Consider the following 18,569-nt stretch of genomic DNA (forward strand, 5'->3'; position numbering starts at 1 on the left):
AGGAGAGAGAGTGGACCCCACTGACCATAAGAGCTTACACTCTATTAGGGAGAGATGACCTCACTGAGCATAAGAGCTTACACTCTACTGGAGAGAGAGAGGACCCCACTGACAATAAGAGCTGACACTCTACAGGAGAGAGGATCCTGCACATAAGAGCTGACACTCTACAGGAGAGAGAGGACCCTTCCAATAAGAGCTGACACTCTACAGGAGATAGGACCCTGCCCATAAGAGCTGACACTCTACAGGAGAGAGGATCCTGCACATAAGAGCTGACACTCTACAGGAGATAGGACCATGCCCATAAGAGCTGACACTCTACAGGAGAGAAGATCCTACACATAAGAGGTGACACTCTACAGGAGATAGGACCCTGCCCATAAGAGCTAACACTCTACAGGAGAGAGGATCCTGCACATGAGAACTGACACTCTACAGGAGATAGGGCCCTGCCTATAAAAGCTGACATTCTAGAACATAAAGGTCCTTGCTCATGAAAGTTATCCTCACTGGTGGATTTATAGTCTGTATTTTAATATTTTCTTCCATTTCACATAAACATAAAACATGAGAGCAGAATAAGTATCTAAATCTTTAGCAGTAACCCTAAAATCTTCCATCTAGAGTAGAAAACCATATAGGAGCCTCAGGTTTTCGTCAAACTTTGACTACTTACCCAAGCATAGCCATCTTCCAGCCATCATTAAGGATAGGGTCATGGAGGTCCGATAAAGATTGGCTGCAGCTCGGATTCACCATGTAGGGTGGAAGCGCCTCTTCAGAATGGAAAATGGGGCACCAAGTATGTTGAATTCATTCCAGATTTCATGTGTCCTGCCATGTAATGGTTCGTCTGTGTGGTTCAGCTGTAAAGTATTGTTCTCTCACCCTGACAGATAAGTTACGGCAGCATGAACTCTCTATTTAGAGCAAGTGATCAGTTCCCATCATTCTACCAGGCGGCAGCCAATGAGTTATCTGAAATTGATGCCATTGTACAATTGGTAAAATATTTTGGTTGGAAATGGGTTGGAATTATAATATCTGATGATGACACAGGACGAATCGCTGGAGAGACATTTAAAATGGAAATTTTACGATCCGGTGGTTGTGTGGCCTTCTTCATTATATTTAAGGAGAATCCATTCGACTCAGCCAAATCCGTTACAGAAATAGCTGAGACAATCAATAAAAGCTCAGCGAATGTGACCGTGGCATTCTTAAGCATAAGCTTTGCTGACATATTTGTCCATATGTTTGCCGTTCAAAGGCTGATACCTAAAATGTGGATTACATCTTCCTTCTTCTCCCGGGTGGCAGAATTACAATGTCTCGACATAAGAACAATATTTAATGGAAGTTTGTCGCTGGCTGGTCATCAAGGAGAGATTCCGGGGTTCAGGGATTATTTCTACAGTGTAAACCCCATAAAATACCCAGATGACGACCTACTGAAGAAAATCTGGGAAATACTCATTTTGTGCACTTACTCCAACCCTACAAGTAACTTAACCCACAAGTGCATGGGGAATGAATCTCTGAATGATGAGGTTTTATCGCATCGGAATGTTTTTGTGTTCCGGACATCTTACGTAGTTTATACTGCTATATATATCATGGCAAATTCTCTGCAAAACATGTATGCCACCGGCAAATCCAAAAATTCAAAGGCCTATTTCCAACATTGGCGGGTATGTCGAAAGGGGTGATCCCATCTTTAACATTTATGGTATATAATATATGATAGCGGAGGGACAGGTATCTGTCTCAAGAATGAGACATCAATTTGGCTGTTGTCATAGACGATGGATGAACATGTGCAGCTCTCTTCATTTATTTCTACAGGAGCTCTGAAAATTGACAATGGCACTCTCTCCGTAACTTTCAGAGCTCTCATAATAATGAATGGAGAGAGCCCTGAATATTGGGCCAGCTCCCCTGCCAAATTATCATATATTTTCACCCTGAAATTAAATTAGACTACATAGCGGTCCTCTTTCCCTCCTTTATGTCACTCTTTGGCCACTTCTCTTCCTTTCCATAATGACCACTGCAATGACATGGAGAGTTCCATGGAAAGAATACATCACGCTAGCCTTGCTCTTCTTCCATTGGTTGGACCAGCACCAAAGACGTCAGTAGAACAGGGAAATGTGATTCAGACTTTCTACATTGTTCCATATACCATTACAGCTGCCATTTTGGACAGTCGGGGTTGAGAACTAAGCCTTATAGTTTTTCTTTACTTTCATACAACCTAAACCTGAGTAAGCCATCTTGGTGTAGTTTGGGTGGACTTTGCCTGATAGCACTCCACTTCCTGAGAAGGCTCAGTCGCAATAGCCGGTACTCGCACAGGTAAACTCTTTTTTGCATTGGTCCTTCCAGAGTTGCCTTATGTGTTCGTGTGGCTCATTGGAAAGAAAAACTGCATCTGACTATATAAATATTTGGTAGTGCGGCTGGAAACTAATATTTCCATATTGACACATATTAATGTTGGAGGCATGAAACTGATCAATCTATCATACCAAACCTAAAAAAAATGCAAAAATACAACTAGTATTGATTCGCCCAAAGGATGGGGACGACTCGGCGCCCGGGCCTTTTTGCCTGGTTTTGGGGATGTCGCGGTAGTCGGCTCCCGGGCCCGTACTCTGGGGTCACTCTTAAAAAGGGGGATAGTTGTATGGGATAGGGGAATGTTCATGATGCCACCTGTGGTGTCTGGTGAGGATCACCAGCGCTGCGACAGTCCTCTGAGGCTGGTGTTCAGGCGGCTTAGTTGGTGCGGCTCCCCACAGGTGGAGCAGGGGCCTCAGGGCAGTGTAGGTGTAGGGATGCAGGACAGAGGGGACCCAGCCGGGTCAGAGGAAGATTAGGCACGCACACGACAGTTCACTTCAGTACCTTTACTGGTGGTGTTTCAGGCACGATCCAGGGCACTTTAAGGTGAAGGTTGCATATCATATACAGGAGGTGTAGGGCCTCCTGTTCCTTACCGTTTCTGGATAAGTTTCTGACCTGCCAGGAGCTAGGCCTAACTTGGTCTCTGTCGTGCACCTGCTGTCCTGGTGGTAGGGCCTTCTGTTGGTGTTCACACTCCCTGGTCTCTGGGCCTCCATGAATCCTGACCCTGGTACGTAAACAGCTTTTGGTGGACCTGGGACATATAGTTCGCCAGGGGTTCCAGTTGTTTCCGCTGGGTGTAAGGAATCCCTGCAGACGCGGACCCGGTGTCCGATATATGTTCTTGGGGTGAGCGGGTAAAGCTCCTCTGCCCCCCATGTTACTCACTCCACTCGCCTTCGGCCACACTCGGGGCCCTCACTAGGCTACACACTGCAGCAGGCACGCTGCGCTTCGCCGCTCTTTTGGCGTCGGCACGCCCTCGGCTCACTAGCTGGAGCTCCTTGAGTCTGAACTCTCTGGCTGTAGCAGACTGCCTGCCTAACTCCACCCTCCAGTATATATACATCCCTATCCGGGCTCCCTCTGGTGGTCTGAGGTGGTAGGGTGGAGGTGTGTGTATGCTGTGAGAGTCTCTTGTGGAGAAGTCCATCCATGCACCCCTCTGGGATCTGTGGCACCAATGCGCAGCAGGGCGCCACAGTATCACGCTTATCTGACAAGTTATGTATTACTAATGACCCCAGTCTATGTCCCTGGGCTGAGCTTGCATTGCGAGATGCTCTGCTCGGTACCTTCTGTTCTCTCTCCTTATGATGTACAATGATGAATTGCACAAATGGCCATGCAATACAGAATGGTGCCCAACTAACTGCACCATTAGGATGACCAAAAACATTTCTGGAATTACAAAGCAATATTGTACAGAGTTTATGTAAAGATAAAGAGCTACATGCTTGCCTCCATTTGCATTCTAATTTTGGCACCCTCTTCCAAACATATTTTGGATACTCCCTGGTTGACACCCGCAATGCTAGCCTTGGTTATATGTTTATTTACTTATGTACCTTATCACCTATCCACAGGATAAGTGATAACTTGCTGACTGCTGGGATTCACATCACTGCAACCCTTGCCAATCTCGAGAATGTGGCTCTAAAGTGTGCATGCTCACCTCACCACCCCTCCATACCTTGTGTGAAGAGACTGGGTCTTCCGTGGACGTAATACCACTCAGACAATACAGGGTGAGGGTAAAACAGAGTGGAAATACTTTATTGAACCACGAAACAGGCAATAAACACATAGAACAGTTCTACCAAATACCCAAGATGGTACAACATTACACAGTCTCACCCTTCCGCTCCGCTCGCCTGGGATAGAACAGCTGCAAACAGCTGCAACTTTGGGATTTCCATGGCCAACTACCTCACCCAGTGCCCCCCCCGATTCTAGCAGGCCCCCACAGAGAGAAGGTAATGGTAAGCTTAGCAATCTAGCGGTCCATCAAGGTACAAGGCCAGGAATCCCGATGGTCCCACCCTGGCCTCTCCGAGAGTTTCCATGGGGTCAGATGACCGGCTGGTCCCAATCTGGACTGTCCGAATGTCTCCATGGGTTCCAGGCAATCAGAGTGTCCCACCTGGTAACCCCAAACAACATATCCATGGGGACAGGTGACTTCATCGTCCCTACCTGGTCTCCCCAAATGTATCCATGGGCTCTCTGATAGTCAATGGAGCAGATCCATATCTTTCCAGTCAGGGCTATATAACCTTAGGCTGGAATCATGTAGAATCCTTTAGTTAAAGCCATGCTTCCAAGCTGAAGGTCTCAGAGAGTTTCTCTGATATTTGATTCTCCTTGTAAAGTCTCCTTCAATTCTCTTTGCAGCAGGATAGAAAAATACTTTATATATTTACATATGTGGCTAAGATCATCAGTCACAGGTTGGGGGAAAGGTACAGTGCTCAGGTCTCATTGAGCATTTAATTAATTTACATAGTCTGCCTTCCTGTTTTGTGAGTCAACAAGCCCCAGGGTCCACACAATGGTTAATCAACATATTTAGCAAACATTCATTGTTCCACACTAAATCACTGTCCTTCTTGACCAGCCACAGGAATACACATACATTTAAAGATAATAGTGTATTTCTCTTGGATTAGCAAATCTAAAAGTCTGGCTGATTAAGATTATAAAATGTATCGTCACACCTTGTCTATGGCGATAGCAGTGATAGTAGAATACTGTGTGACAATCGCCTTAAAATGGGTACTTTACAATGCTATTCTTGCGATCAGTATGAGTCACATTAATCAGGCACCCAACAATCAGCAAATTATCATCTGTCATGTGTACAGGTGTTAAGTTTGCACAAGAACTTTAAGCACAGTTCTTCTAAACAATGAAATTGCAGCACCAGAAGGAAAATTCATGACATTTTTTAAATCACAGGAGGACTCACAATTTACTGATATGCAAATGAAGGAAAAATGGGAAAAAAAATTCAAAACATTTGGATCTCTGCAGAATGGAGTACAAGTGTCATACAGTATGCAGAAATCACTGTGCTTACAGCCTCAGCTGCTATCAGTGAGGCTACTAATAGTCATCTGAGGAATATTCTGGCTCACTGAATGCCATTGAGCATAAAAATCATCAAGATCCGTTGCTGGCAGCTTTCTTTACAATTACCGAATTAACTACCAATGATGTCCCTTATGTGCTCGATGGAAGACAAGTCTGGAGATGCTGCAGGCCATGTTAACACATTCAGGCCATGCAGGCTCCTCACAGTGGCATGAGCAATGTGCAGCCTGGCATTGTTCTGTTGACAAAAGGCTCCTGGGACACTTTCACATTCTCTTGTAAAGATCTTTTCATGGCATTATCCACATGGCCCTCAGACCAATCTCCGGCTATCATTGTATGTGACGCTCACAGACCTACCCTGGGAAGATGGGGGTACTCGGAGCCGGGTCAGATGTTGGGGGAAGCAGTCGTGGCCTGGACCCGTTCCGCGCCCAGGGCCGTCACATTAAAAAGGATGTAATGGGCTATCAGGGTTGAGTGGTTGCTATTGACTACGCCACCTGTGGTACCTGGTGAAGGCCACCAGCACTGCTGAAGTCCTCTGAGGCAGGATGTTGTAGCAGCCGTCGTTGATACTACTCCCCACAGGCAGAGCAGGGCCTCAGGGCAGAGATAAAGATGGAGGCAGTCATAGTGTAGGAGGTCTGGTGCTACGTGGTGCGGTGCAGTGCAGAAATAAAGAGTCCGGAGGCTATAGGGGGTGACTTCGAGGGTTTTTACTCATGGTGGAGAGTACAACTGCAAGGCTTCTCCCTGCTCCTCACAGAGTTCTGCGGTCACCAGGGACGGGGGTCCGACAACCTCCGAGTAATTCAAGTGCTTAATCAGGACCCCTCACCAGAGTGTTTCTAGACTTCAGACCGAGTCCTTTCCTGTCTGTGTGTAGATAGGCCGGTTCTCCCTCTGGACTACGCTCAGGTAGCAGCTCCACTCCTTCCGTTACCCGGTGGGATCTTCTCGGCCTGCCGGGCTTCCCTGACTAGGATGTGGAGTAGTAAAGTCAGGTGTCGGGGGCCGGTTCCCCTCTTGCAGCCGGAATCCCTCTGACTAGGCCAGAATAGCGAGGACAGGTGGCGTATACCGCTCCGTCTGCATCCCCCTGGGATCCTTTTGCGGTGGAGCTACACTCCTAAGCTCCGGGCCTTCTTGGTCATGGTCCTTGACCGGGTTGAGACATACGTTAACTCCAACCTGCCCCTCGACCCAAGGCCAGAGGATGAGGGCCGTGTCTCCATCCGCTGCAGGTTCACCCAGAAACCACATTCAGGGATGTGGGTGAGGGTGGAGGACGCACAATTTAGTTACACTTAATAATTCATATTTAATAAACAGCCATCTTGGGCTCATGGTTCTTTGATTCCTACCGACGGAGGCTCACTCGTCCTCCATGGCCGAGCGCGAGTGGGCATCACTCCCGGACACCTTGTAGACATCCAGGGCATACCACCCCCGCACCCCGTGGTGGCGGGTTTACGTGACTATGTCACCTGGGAAGAGGTTCCAGCCAGGGTGTACCTTTTTCAGCCGCGGCTCGACGTCCCGCCGGCTGACGAAGACGTCGTGCTCATGCTGGGAACTCCGAATGAATCCCCATCCCACCTCATGGTGGAAGCGGACAACTTGCCCCTCCACACGGGGACTTGGACGGGTTGCCTCTTCCTGGCGGGCCCAGGACTTGGCAGCCTTGGCGCACCTCGAGGTGCTTATAGCGAACTTCCCTCTGGCGTTGCTCCCGGCTGAGCTGGAGGATCTGCTGACGGCACAGCTCGCTCCTCCTGCGCACTTCAGCCCGAGTCTCCCCGGGGAAGCCCATCAGGTCCCCCCCTGGTTGTCCCAGTCCCACTCTTCAGCCGCCGGTCAGATGACTGTGGGCGCTGGCAGCGGTGACAGTAGGGGCTGCTGCAGGTCCTCAAGAAGTGCGGACCCGTCCGGGTTGGGGTCGGTGGATACCCCAGCAGACTCAGGTTCTTCCAAGTCAGGAGTTGGGAGGAAGTGCAGGTCCCCGCCGGTAGCAGAAGCTTCAAGCTCCGGGGAAAAGACCTGCACCCAAGTGACCGCGCCGGGCAGCAGGTACTCGGTCATCATGTCCAGAAGAGGCACGGTGGGTTCAGCAGCCGGGACAGGGGTATCACACTCACCCTCCTCTGGGCTTCACGCAACCTCTGTTGCAGCCTCCTCCTGCGCTGCTGCTCCTTGGCGGCGGGTCCGGATGCGCAGCAGCATTTCTTCTCGCCACAGAGCGGATGCCGCTTGCTTGGCCTCGGCCACCCTCCGAACACGGTCCGGGGTTTCCTGGCGGAGAAACTCCATATCTCCCACTGTTAGGGTAATGCCGCTCCGCTCACTGATGGTGGAAGAACCGGGGCCGGGTTCGGAAGGCTGCGATTGACTCGCCCCAGCAGCATCCATGTCCGCTCCTGAGGATTGCCAGACTCCAACTGCTATGGCCGCACCTTGTTACTTTTCTATTCCCTCCTTTTTTTGGGGCGGCTCCCGGGTGGTAGGCTGACAGGCATGCCTTTGTACATCCCATCCGATTTGACGGGCATTACCCCGCAGATAGTCTCTGATGGAAGGGGCGGTCTGCTCTTTTGGCGCCATGCGAGAGCCAGGCCCACGATAGGAGGTGCTAGGAGACTGTCTTTTTGATGCACTATGGCATCCGTTCTTCTTGGGTAGGCGCAATTTTAAGTGGAAACGACAGTCCAAGATGTAAGGCGCACAGTACCCGGTAGCAATGGGCAATTTCCTTCCGTTGCTGCAGGCACGCGATCCTGCCGACTAAGCCAAGTATGTGACGCTCACAGCCCTCCCTGGGAGATGGGGGTACTTGGAGCCGGGTCAGATGTTGGGGGAAGCAGTCGTGGCCTGGACCCGTTCCGTGCCCAGGGCCGTCACATTAAAAAGGATGTAATGGGATATCAGGGTTGAGTGGTTGCTATCGACTACGCCACCTGTGGTACCTGGTGAAGGCCACCAGCGCTGCTGCAGTCCTCTGAGGCAGGATGTTGTAGCAGCCGTCGTTGATACTACTTCCCACAGGCGGAGCAGGGCCTCAGGGCAGAGACAAAGATGGAGGGAGTCGTAGTGTAGGAGGTCTGGTGCTACGTGGTGCGGTGCAGTGCAGAAATAAAGAGTCCGGAGGCCATAGAGGTTGACTTCCAGGGTTTTTACTCACGGTGGAGAGTACAGCTGCAAGGCTTCTCCCTGCTCCTCACGGAGTTCTGCAGTCACCAGGGACGGGGGTCCGACAACCTCCAAGTAATTCAAGTGCTTAATCAGGACCCCGCACCAGAGTGTTCCTAGACTTCAGACCGAGTCCTTTCCTGTCTGTGTGTAGATAGGCCGGGTCTCCCTTTGGACTATGCTCAGAAAAAGGGTACGGGTGGCAGCTCCGCTCTTTCCGTTACCCGGTGGGATCCTCTGGGCCTGCCGGGCTTCCCTGACTAGGACGTGAAGTAGTAAAGTCAGGTGTCGGGGGCCAGTACCCCTCTTGCAGCCGGAATCCCTCTGACTAGGCCAGAATAGCGAGGACAGGTGGCGTATACCGCTCCGTCTGCATCCCTCTGGGATCCTTTTGCGGTGGAGCAACACTCCTAAGCTCGGGGCCTTCTTGGTCATGGTCCTTGACCGGGTAGAGATATACGTTAACTCCAACCTGCCCCTCGACCCAAGGCCAGAGTACGAGGGCCGTGTGTCCATCTGCTGCAGGTTCACCCAGAAGCCACGTTCAGGGATGGAGATCAGAATCAAAGAGCCATGAGCCCAAGATGGCTGTTTATTAAATATGAATTATTAAGTGTAACTAAATTGTGCGTCCTCCACCCTCACCCACTAAATGGTTCCTCCTATCTCTTGGTTCCCCAGTCTCCCCTTTTCCAGTAGGAGCAGCACTCTAGTGCCTACTAGCCCCCTCTGGTGGGAGAAGTGTGGTGTTGGATATGGAGGTGGGGTCCTGACCATTGCACCGTTCTTACCTCGAAGGAGGCACACCACACCCCATTGAAGAGGTGCAGCATCCCTGTGGCGGTCGAACCCTCAGGGGCGCCACAATTGCATCCAAAACAAAAATGGACTTAGCTCTGAGGAGGACAAACCTCCATACTCGTCTTCATTGCCATCTTGCTCTGCACTGTAGTAGCCTTTGAGAGCGAAGGCATGAGGTTAATAGAGAACCTTTAGCTGGATATGTAGTTTGCAGCCTAATGTTGTACAAATGCCTTCGGGTGGATTGTGTAGCTGCTGTGTGATGCCTTGGGCTCAATATGTTATATCCAATTTCACTTGCAAAACAGAACAAATCAGTATGTGTCATTGCTCAAATCTGATAAGACCACGTGGGCATTGCCTTGAAGAGGCCTTTACAAGGAAATATCACACCAGTCCTACTCCCAGGATTATGGTGTGGTGTGGTATAATGTACAGTAGCCAGACCCCTCGAGTACTACTGTGAGCCACCACCTTGGTCTACACGTGCTCCCATGGCTGCAGTGTCTCTGTTCTTGTCTCCCATTGGGCACATCTGGGACATCATTGGTCGGTAATCATATGGAGCTGCCAGCAGCGTATCTTTAATAATAATTTGCCCAAGTGCATTCAGTGGCAGAACCGTCATCAGACGACCATTAACAACCTCAGTGATTGCAGCCAATGCTGGAAGTGCCAGGGTTTTTGCTTTTGGCTCAGACTCCAGATTGAAGAAATACAGGGGTTTGATAATGTTGTTTCTATCTTTTCATCATTTCCAGATGAATAACATCTCCATCCTGTGATTTCCATCATTCCATGAATATTTTTTATTGGTTTTGTAATTTCACTGTTGAGGTCTTTATGCAATGTTCAAAATGACAGGTTCCTAACATAAACATTGGACAGGCACCTGGAAAACCTGGGTGGATTGGAAGTCCGTCTGGGCTACGATAGTTAACATTAATCTCCAAGAATAGGGCAGACAGAGGTCCTGCTGTTGCTTGATGCCCAGGGGCCCATATGGACATGCATATGCCATGTTGGTAGGGGACTAACTATTATTTTCTGGGGGTCAAGAATTATTATAAACTGTATTGATCTGTGACGACTTTTTGAACTTTTTTCTCTTTCCATATCTTCACCAGCTGAACCTATTCCTCCAGAGAATACTTTTTACCACTTCTTCTGGGGACACAATCTATTTCAAACCCAACAAACAAGTCCCAACACGTTTGGATTTCCTAAAATATTTCTTCACATCTGTAATAAAAAAAACTAAGGTGACGGTTGGAAGTTATGACGAGACGTCTATGTTTGGGTACTCATTCAAAGGCCTTGAAAAGTCTGATGTGTGGGCTCCATATTTCCAACAGGTACAAATATAATAAAAGCTTCATATGTCCAATGACACAATCTCTGTTACATGTCAGTAGTCAGATTTGGACCAGGTAAAGATGAAAATGTTAAAGTATTGATGCCTTACACAGTAGACTATGTTGTCTTTTATGTAGATTTATGTTGATTTGTTCATTACTAGTGATGAGCGATGGTACTCACCAGAGCATCTCACTGCTCGACTTGCTCGCCGAGTATTTCCGGGTTGCTCAGGCAGGAGCTTGGGTTCCCGCCCTGCATGTTTGGCGCTCTTTGGAGACCCAATGAACATGCAGGGATTGCTTGCCACGCACTATAATGCCGTAGGCCAGTTGGTTGTGGCATTACACTGATTGGCTGGCCGCATAGCATCATCGGGTCTATATAAGAGCTAGTGGACCTATGCTCATCACAGTCTAACCCGGAAACAGGCAGAGTAGGGAGAGATGCTGCTGAGCTAGGGACAGAATTAGAGTGTAATAGTTAGGTATAGGTATTCCACACCAGGATACATATCCATCTGAGCTAACAGTCCTTCTGAGGACTAATCCAGCTGAATATATTCAGTGGTGATAGCAGGAGTTAGGCAGGCAGGGTTTGTGGCCGTGCATACAGCACAAGAGGGTCCATTGCACGTTCTGTCTGCTGCTGCTGCGGTTACAGATATCCATACAGCCCTACATATCCGGGCTAATTTTTTTTCTCCTCTTAATCCTGTTTATTTGCTTAAAAAGTAATCCAGAGCACACCATTTACTGTTCCATTTGCTTGTTAGCAGAATACAGCCAGATTTTTTTAATTTTATTCGCATTACTGTATTGTGGAAGCAGAGAAATTATTTTCAATGATCAGACGTGATCCCATGTGACTCAAGTAATAATACAGAAATTTTATGGAGCGTGCCAAATATTACACTCCATTTGAAGTCAGTCAGCTCTGTTTTGTTGAACCACCTGACATTTGGTCGCTGACAAATACCATGCTATTAGGTGACTTCCTGAAACGGGGGCCATCAGACGTGATCGCATATGACTGCCGTAATAATACAGAGATTTTGTGGAGCGTGCCAAATATTACACTCCATTTAAAGTCAGCCAGCTGTGTTTTGCTGAACCAATTGACACTTGGTCGCTGACAAATACCATACCATTAGGGTGTATGTACATGGTCAGTAAACGCTGTGAATTGGATGCAGCGCAATTGCGCTGCGTGAAATCTGCAGTGGTCAGATGTTACAGCATAGTGGATGGGATTTCAAGAAATTCCATGTCCACTATGCATCTGTGTGCTCCTGCGGCTCATCCGCGGAGACGGACATGCGGCGCGTCTTTCTAGACCGCAGCATGTCAATTTCTCTTGCGGAGACAGTAGGCTCCGCAAGAGAAATTCTATCAGTGCAATGTATAAGATGCGGTGAATCCGCATGTGTTCAATGAACACAGGTGGATTCACCTGCCTGCAGTGCTTTGGATGCAGCATAAAGTATGCTGCATTCAAAACGCTGTCAGAAAGGATCGATTGCACATACCTTTATGTGGCTGCCTGAAACGGTGGCCATCAGACGTGATCCCATATGACTGCCGTAATAATACAGAAATTTTGTGGAGTGTGCCAAATATTACACTCTATTTAAAGTCAGCCAGCTGTGTTTTGTTGTAGCAATTGACACTTGGTCACTGACAAACACCATACTATTAGTTAGGCGGTCCTTCTAACTAACTTCGCTGGTGAGGGTACGAGTAATGTTCTGGGACCCATGCTTGTAGAAGGCAGGGACGACACTGGGAGAAATAGTGGTAGCTGGGGACCGAGTACTAAGGGCCAGCTGCCGCCATGAGGTTGCGGAAAGCTTCCGCCTCAATGAGCCTAAAAAGCTAAATTTCTAGTGCAAGCAGTCAAGAAATGTGGCAGTTTAGTATTGTGGCCTGTGGGTGGTTGACTGCGTATTTGCACTTGCGTTGCGTTGTTGCTAATGGTGGTGGTTGCAAGTTTTCAATGACAGGTGCAGGGTGGAAGGCATTTTCACCTGCATAATGGACAGAGGTTTGAGTGCATGTACAACAGGGGAAGGGGCAGTGGTGACACTGTTTCTGGACCCTGGTGTTTGGCCCATCGACTTCATCGTCCTCCACCTCGTCTTCCACTTCTGCACCCTGGTCATCCTCCTGACTTTCTGTCCATTGTGTCTCATCATCAACCACCTCTTGTGACAGTAATTGCACTTTCCCACAGTCACCTTTGGGTGACAATGCCTGCTCAAATATTTGGGCATCACTACATGCGATCTTCTGTTGCACTGCTTGAAGCGGACCGGGTGAGAGGCCCGAATCTATCAATGGAAAAGTGAACAGCTCTTGGGATAACCCTGGACCCTAATCTCTCCTTCAAACCACATATCCAAGCTCTTTCCACTTCCGAGTGGACTGAGTGAAAGGCCAGAAACTATAAATGGAAAGATGAACAAAGCAGCTCTTCGGAGTGTCCAAGTGTGGGATCAGTTGTGTCATGGCACTTGGAATGGTGGGAGGAAGGAGGATCAGGGTGAGGAATATGCCTACTCCAAGGTAAAAAAAAAACTCCTGGATCCGCAAATTTCTCAACCACGAATCTACAAAAACACTAGTGAATGCCCTCATCATCTTCCACCTCGATTACTGCAACCTCCTGCTCTGTGGCCTCCCTTCTAACACTCTCGCACCCCTCCAATCTATCCTAAACTCTGTTGCCTGACTAATCCACCTGTCCCCTCACTATTCCCTTGCCTCTCCTCTCTGTCAATACCTTCACTTGCTCCCCATTGCACAGAGTCAAGTTCAAAAGCCTAACCATGTCTCCTCCATACATCTGTGACCTAGTCTCCCGGTACTTACCTGCATTCAACCTCCAATCCTCACAAGATCTTCTTCTCTAATCCCCTGTTATCTCCTCTTCCCACAATCGCATACAAGATTTCTCCCGTGCATCCCTACTCTGGAACTCTCTACCCCAACATTTCTGACTCTTGCCTACTGTTGAAACCTTCAAAAGTCACCTGAAGACCCACTTCTTCCGACAAGCGTACAACCTGCAGTAACAATCACTCCACCATACCGCTGCACGACCAACTCTATCCTCACCCACTGTATCCTCACCCACCCTTTGGAGACTGTGAGCCCTCGCGGGCAAGGTCCTCTCCTCTCTTGTACCAGTCACTGACACATTTGTGTTCAAGATTGTTGTAATTGTTTTTGCGATGTATACCCCTTCTTAACATGTAAAACGCCATGGAATAAATGGTGCTAAAGTAAAAATAATAATGTGATCCAAACTCACTGCTACTGAGTCTGGACCAAGTGGAAGACAGGGTGGTGGTGGTGGCAAACTGACTGGAAGCATTATCTGCTATCCAACCAACAACCTTTTCAAACTGCTCTGGCTTCAATAGTGGTGTTCCGCGGCCCCCTACAAATTGCGACAGGAAGGTAGTTCAACATGATGTGGGTGTTTGTTGTGCTCCCTCAGCAGGTACAGTTTCATCTTGCCCAAGACCTCGGCCTCTGCGTGCACCATCATGTCCATTTCCCCGTCCCTTGCCACATGCCTTTACTATTTAAAATGGAGTGTAATATTTGGCACGTGCCACAAAATGTTTGCACTATTACCGCAGTAATATGGGATCACGTGTGATGACCACAGTTTTAGGAAGTGGTCTTATACCTGTGGTATTGGTCAGCGACCAAGTGTGAATAGCTTCAACAAAACACAGATGGCTGACTTTAAATGGAGTGGAATACTTGGCACACTCTACAAAATGTCATGATTATTACCTCAGTAATATGTGATCACGTGTGATGACCACGGTTTTAGGCTGTGGACTTGTAGTATAGTATTGGTCAGCAACCAAGTGCGAATAGGTTCAATAAAACACAGATGACTGACTTTAAATGGAGGGGAATATTTGGCACACTCCACAAAATGTCACGAATATTACCACAGTAATATGGGATCACATGTGATGTGAGGGAAAAGTTTCTCTGCTCCCACAATACAGCAATGTGAATAGAATTAAAAAAAATCTGCCTGTATTCTGCTAACAAGTAAATGGAGCAGTAAAATGGAATACTGTATTGCTTCTTAAGCAAATAATCAGGATTAAGGGCAAAAAAAAATAGCCCTGATATGTAGGGCTATGTAGATATGTAACAGCAGCAGCAGACAGAACGTGCAATGGACCCTATTGTGCGGTATACTCTGTCCACAAACTCTGCCTAACTCCTGCTATTACCAATGAATATATGCAGCTGGAATAGTCTTCAGAAGGACTGTTAGTTCAGATGGATATATATATATATATATATATGTTGTGGAATACCTACACTAACTATAAACAAGCAAATCTCTCCCTAGCTCAGCAGCAGCTCTCCCTACACTGTCTGATTCCAGATTGACTGTGACGAGCATGGCGGCGCCAGGTCTGATATAGACCTGATGACGCTGTGCGGCCAGCCAATCACTGTAATGCCACAACCAACATGGCTACGGCATTACAGTCAGTGGCAGGCAATCCCTGCATGTTCATTGGCTCTCTAAGGAGCTCCAAACATGCAGAGCGAGGAACCGGGCAACCCGGAAATACTCGAGGAGCGTAGAGCATCTCGAGCATTGAGATGCTCGGGTGAGTACCGAGCAGTGACGAGCATGTTTGCTCATCACTAATGACATACAAAAAAACAAGTTCTTACGAGAGGAAAATAAAAATAACTTTTTGAAATTAGAGATGAAAAAACAAAAGTGGTTAAATAGAGATAAAGTCAAAGTCCATATTCATACACTGCAATGGGTAAGCCTCACCGTTTACACAAAAAACTCCCAACAAACACTTGTAGTTAAATTTGGGAAATGTTCACATAAAATTCTAATTTGTGCAACTTTTCTTTCATCTGCTTCATTTATTTATTACGAATTCAGACACTTAAAAATTAAATAGAAAAAACTCCACCTGCATTTTGGATGGAGTCATTCTGGATCATTTTTCTGGTAAGATATTTTCCATTCACAGGTACCTCCATCAATGTGCAATGAAGCTTGTAAACCTGGGTACAGAAAGGCAAAGCGAGAAGGGGAACCTCCATGCTGTTACGATTGTGTCCGGTGCTGTAAGGGTGAAATGTCCAATACAACAGGTCGGTGATACTGAAGTATGTGTGAAGGGTGGAAATTTTGTGTGAAAAAATATTTATGGAACACAGTCATAATGAACCCCAATAGGGTGGATAATAAAGGGGCGGTGTAAATGCAGGTAAGAAACCTTTATACCCACTAGGACTCTGTTCCCTGTTGCTTTTTTTCAGCCAACCACATCTCCAGGGGTGTGTATCTCCATCCAGTCTGTGCTGATGTTACTTGTCATGGAGATACCACGACATAGAGGGGCCAGAAGATCGCGGCGTCTGGTTACACAAACTCCTGCACTGATTAGAGCTGCTTCACCATCGTATTAAACAGTGCAGGTTTTCCTTGCTGTGTCATTTCAAGGGTTAATCAGTTCAGTTGATCTCCTGAAGCTCTCCGTCATTGATTGTTTAAGCTGTTCTGTGTTGGCCACTCCACTCTGATATATATATATGCTCGCCACTGGCACTTGGGAATTGCCAGTGTTAGTTCTACTTCCTGGTTTGGTGGCGAAGGAGAAGTTCAGTGTTTTCAGATTTGTTCAGGAGATTTCTTTGTGCAGTTGGTTTGCATATTTATCCCTATCCTCACACATTTGGTTTCCCCTTCCTATACCTCCTCTGTTTCCCACTCTGTTGTTTTGTGAGTTTATTTGCATGATTTTAGTTTTCTTTTATCCCTGTCTGTCAACCCCTGTCAGTCTGGTTAGTGTAATCCTATACAGGTGTAGCGGTGTCCAAAGAACACTTCAAGGCAGGATTCAAGAACGGCACAGCAAACGAGAAGACTCAAACAAAACTCCGGCTTTATTATATACAAAGGAATTATATGCCAGGAGATTTAAATAACAATATTTACAATAACGATATTACCAACATGAATATAGGAAGATATAGCTGGAGCGATACACAAACTATGCTCCAGCTATTGCAATGAAAGCTCAAAACAAACTGTGCACAATAAGTTTCACAAACTACTCTGGGCAAATCCTCTATATGGCTTTCCCCTATTCGGGCCGCGCTGCTACAGCGTCCTAGCAACAGGAAACTACGCTAAGCCCTAACACAGTTCAGATTGATGGGTCACTCATGCATGCACAGATCAGGCGCAGATGGTGGCCGCCCCTTGTTCATGGTGGGAAAGAGCTGGATGAATTCACTTGAGTCTTTTCCTTGTATACGGGATCTCTTTCTTCCAGCCAGCAGGCAAACCTTGCCTCACTCTCAGAGAAATGGCTGACACGCTGTGTTGTGTGTTATCTCAAGTCCTCAGTCTCCAGGGAAAACATTCTTCAAGAAAAGGATAAATTTCTCTACTCCTTGACACATTCCCAAACAACAAATTTTGTTATAGTCCATAATCTTCTCTTTCCATAGATTAACAGTGTCTTCTTTATTGTCTCTGCTGATCAGGGAAGCTGACAGCGTCTCCCTGTTACCTCAGACACACACAACACATCACACAAGGTCTCTACTTCCTGGTTCTCCTTTATCTCCCAGCACATACCAACCACAGCTCCCAGCACATACCAACAACAGCAGGGGGAGGAGACTCGTCCAACATCAAGACTCAGAAGGGAGCATGATGCTTTAAAATCACAGTGTATTCAATGTCGGGTAAGGGCCGATCCCCTACATAGGATAGAACAGCGTAGGAAGAGATCTCAATTACTACAGCCATTTACTTCCTCAGTGGACATAGATAGATAATTATAATAGAGTTAATATAGTCTGTTACGCACACGCCCGGACTGACTGGCATGAGCGTGGTTAGTGATCACACTAGACCATGAACCGAGGAGTGCCTGGAGGGGCATGACTAAGTATCAACTCGGTCTGACCAAGGTCGCATGGCGGCTCAGTTGACTCCGTGAACCAGGGAGGAACCGAGCAGAGGGACCAGGTGCTACTCCAGGTCAGACCCCGGTCACAGCTGTTGACCCACACCGGGGAATGCAGGAACAGGCAGGTTAGGCTGGCATACAGACAGGTGGGTATTGGCAGGCACGGCTGGTATGCAGACAGGTGGGTACTGGCAGGCACAGCTGGTATGCAGACAGGGGGGGTACTGGCAGGCACAGCTGGTGTGCAGACAGGCAGATACTAGCAGGTAAGAAAGCAGGCTGGATAGGGACCAGTACAGACTAGGATGCAGGAACAGAGCCGCAGGTGCGGTGGACAAGCTGAGCAGAGCGAAACCGCAGATGCGGTGGACAAGCGGAGCAGAGCGAAACCGCATCCAATCCTCGTTAGTATAGTGGTTAGTATCCCCGCCTGTCACACGGGCGACCAGGGTTCGATTCCCTGACGGGGAGGTTTATTATTAGAAGGGGATTCTTTACGGTCAGAGCCGTGAGACTCTGGAACTCTCTGGGAGAGGAAGTGGTGATGTCCAACTCACTTAAAGAGTTCAAGAGAGGCCTGGACGCCTTTCTTGAGAACAATAAAATTACATCTTATGCTTAGTTAATTAATACAGGGATTTAATCTGACTGCCAGATTGGTGTCGGGAAGTGAATTTTTCCTCAATGATGTAAATTGGCCTATACCGCATGGTTTTTTGTTGCC

At 47.6% G+C, this 18,569-nt stretch overlaps 1 non-coding gene across 1 annotated transcript; it reads left to right on the forward strand.

Annotated features, from left to right (window-relative positions):
• The first annotated feature begins 18,244 nt into the window (after nt 1-18,244).
• TRNAD-GUC (transfer RNA aspartic acid (anticodon GUC)) lies at nt 18,245-18,316 on the forward strand. Its single transcript has one exon. It is a non-coding gene; the product is annotated as a tRNA-Asp (tRNA).
• Nucleotides 18,317-18,569: the final 253 nt, after the last annotated feature.

This window comes from Phyllobates terribilis, unplaced genomic scaffold (assembly GCF_046119375.1).
Source record: "Phyllobates terribilis strain yellow unplaced genomic scaffold, ASM4611937v1 Scaffold_3__8_contigs__length_932513732, whole genome shotgun sequence".
Classification (NCBI taxonomy): domain Eukaryota; kingdom Metazoa; phylum Chordata; class Amphibia; order Anura; family Dendrobatidae; genus Phyllobates; species Phyllobates terribilis.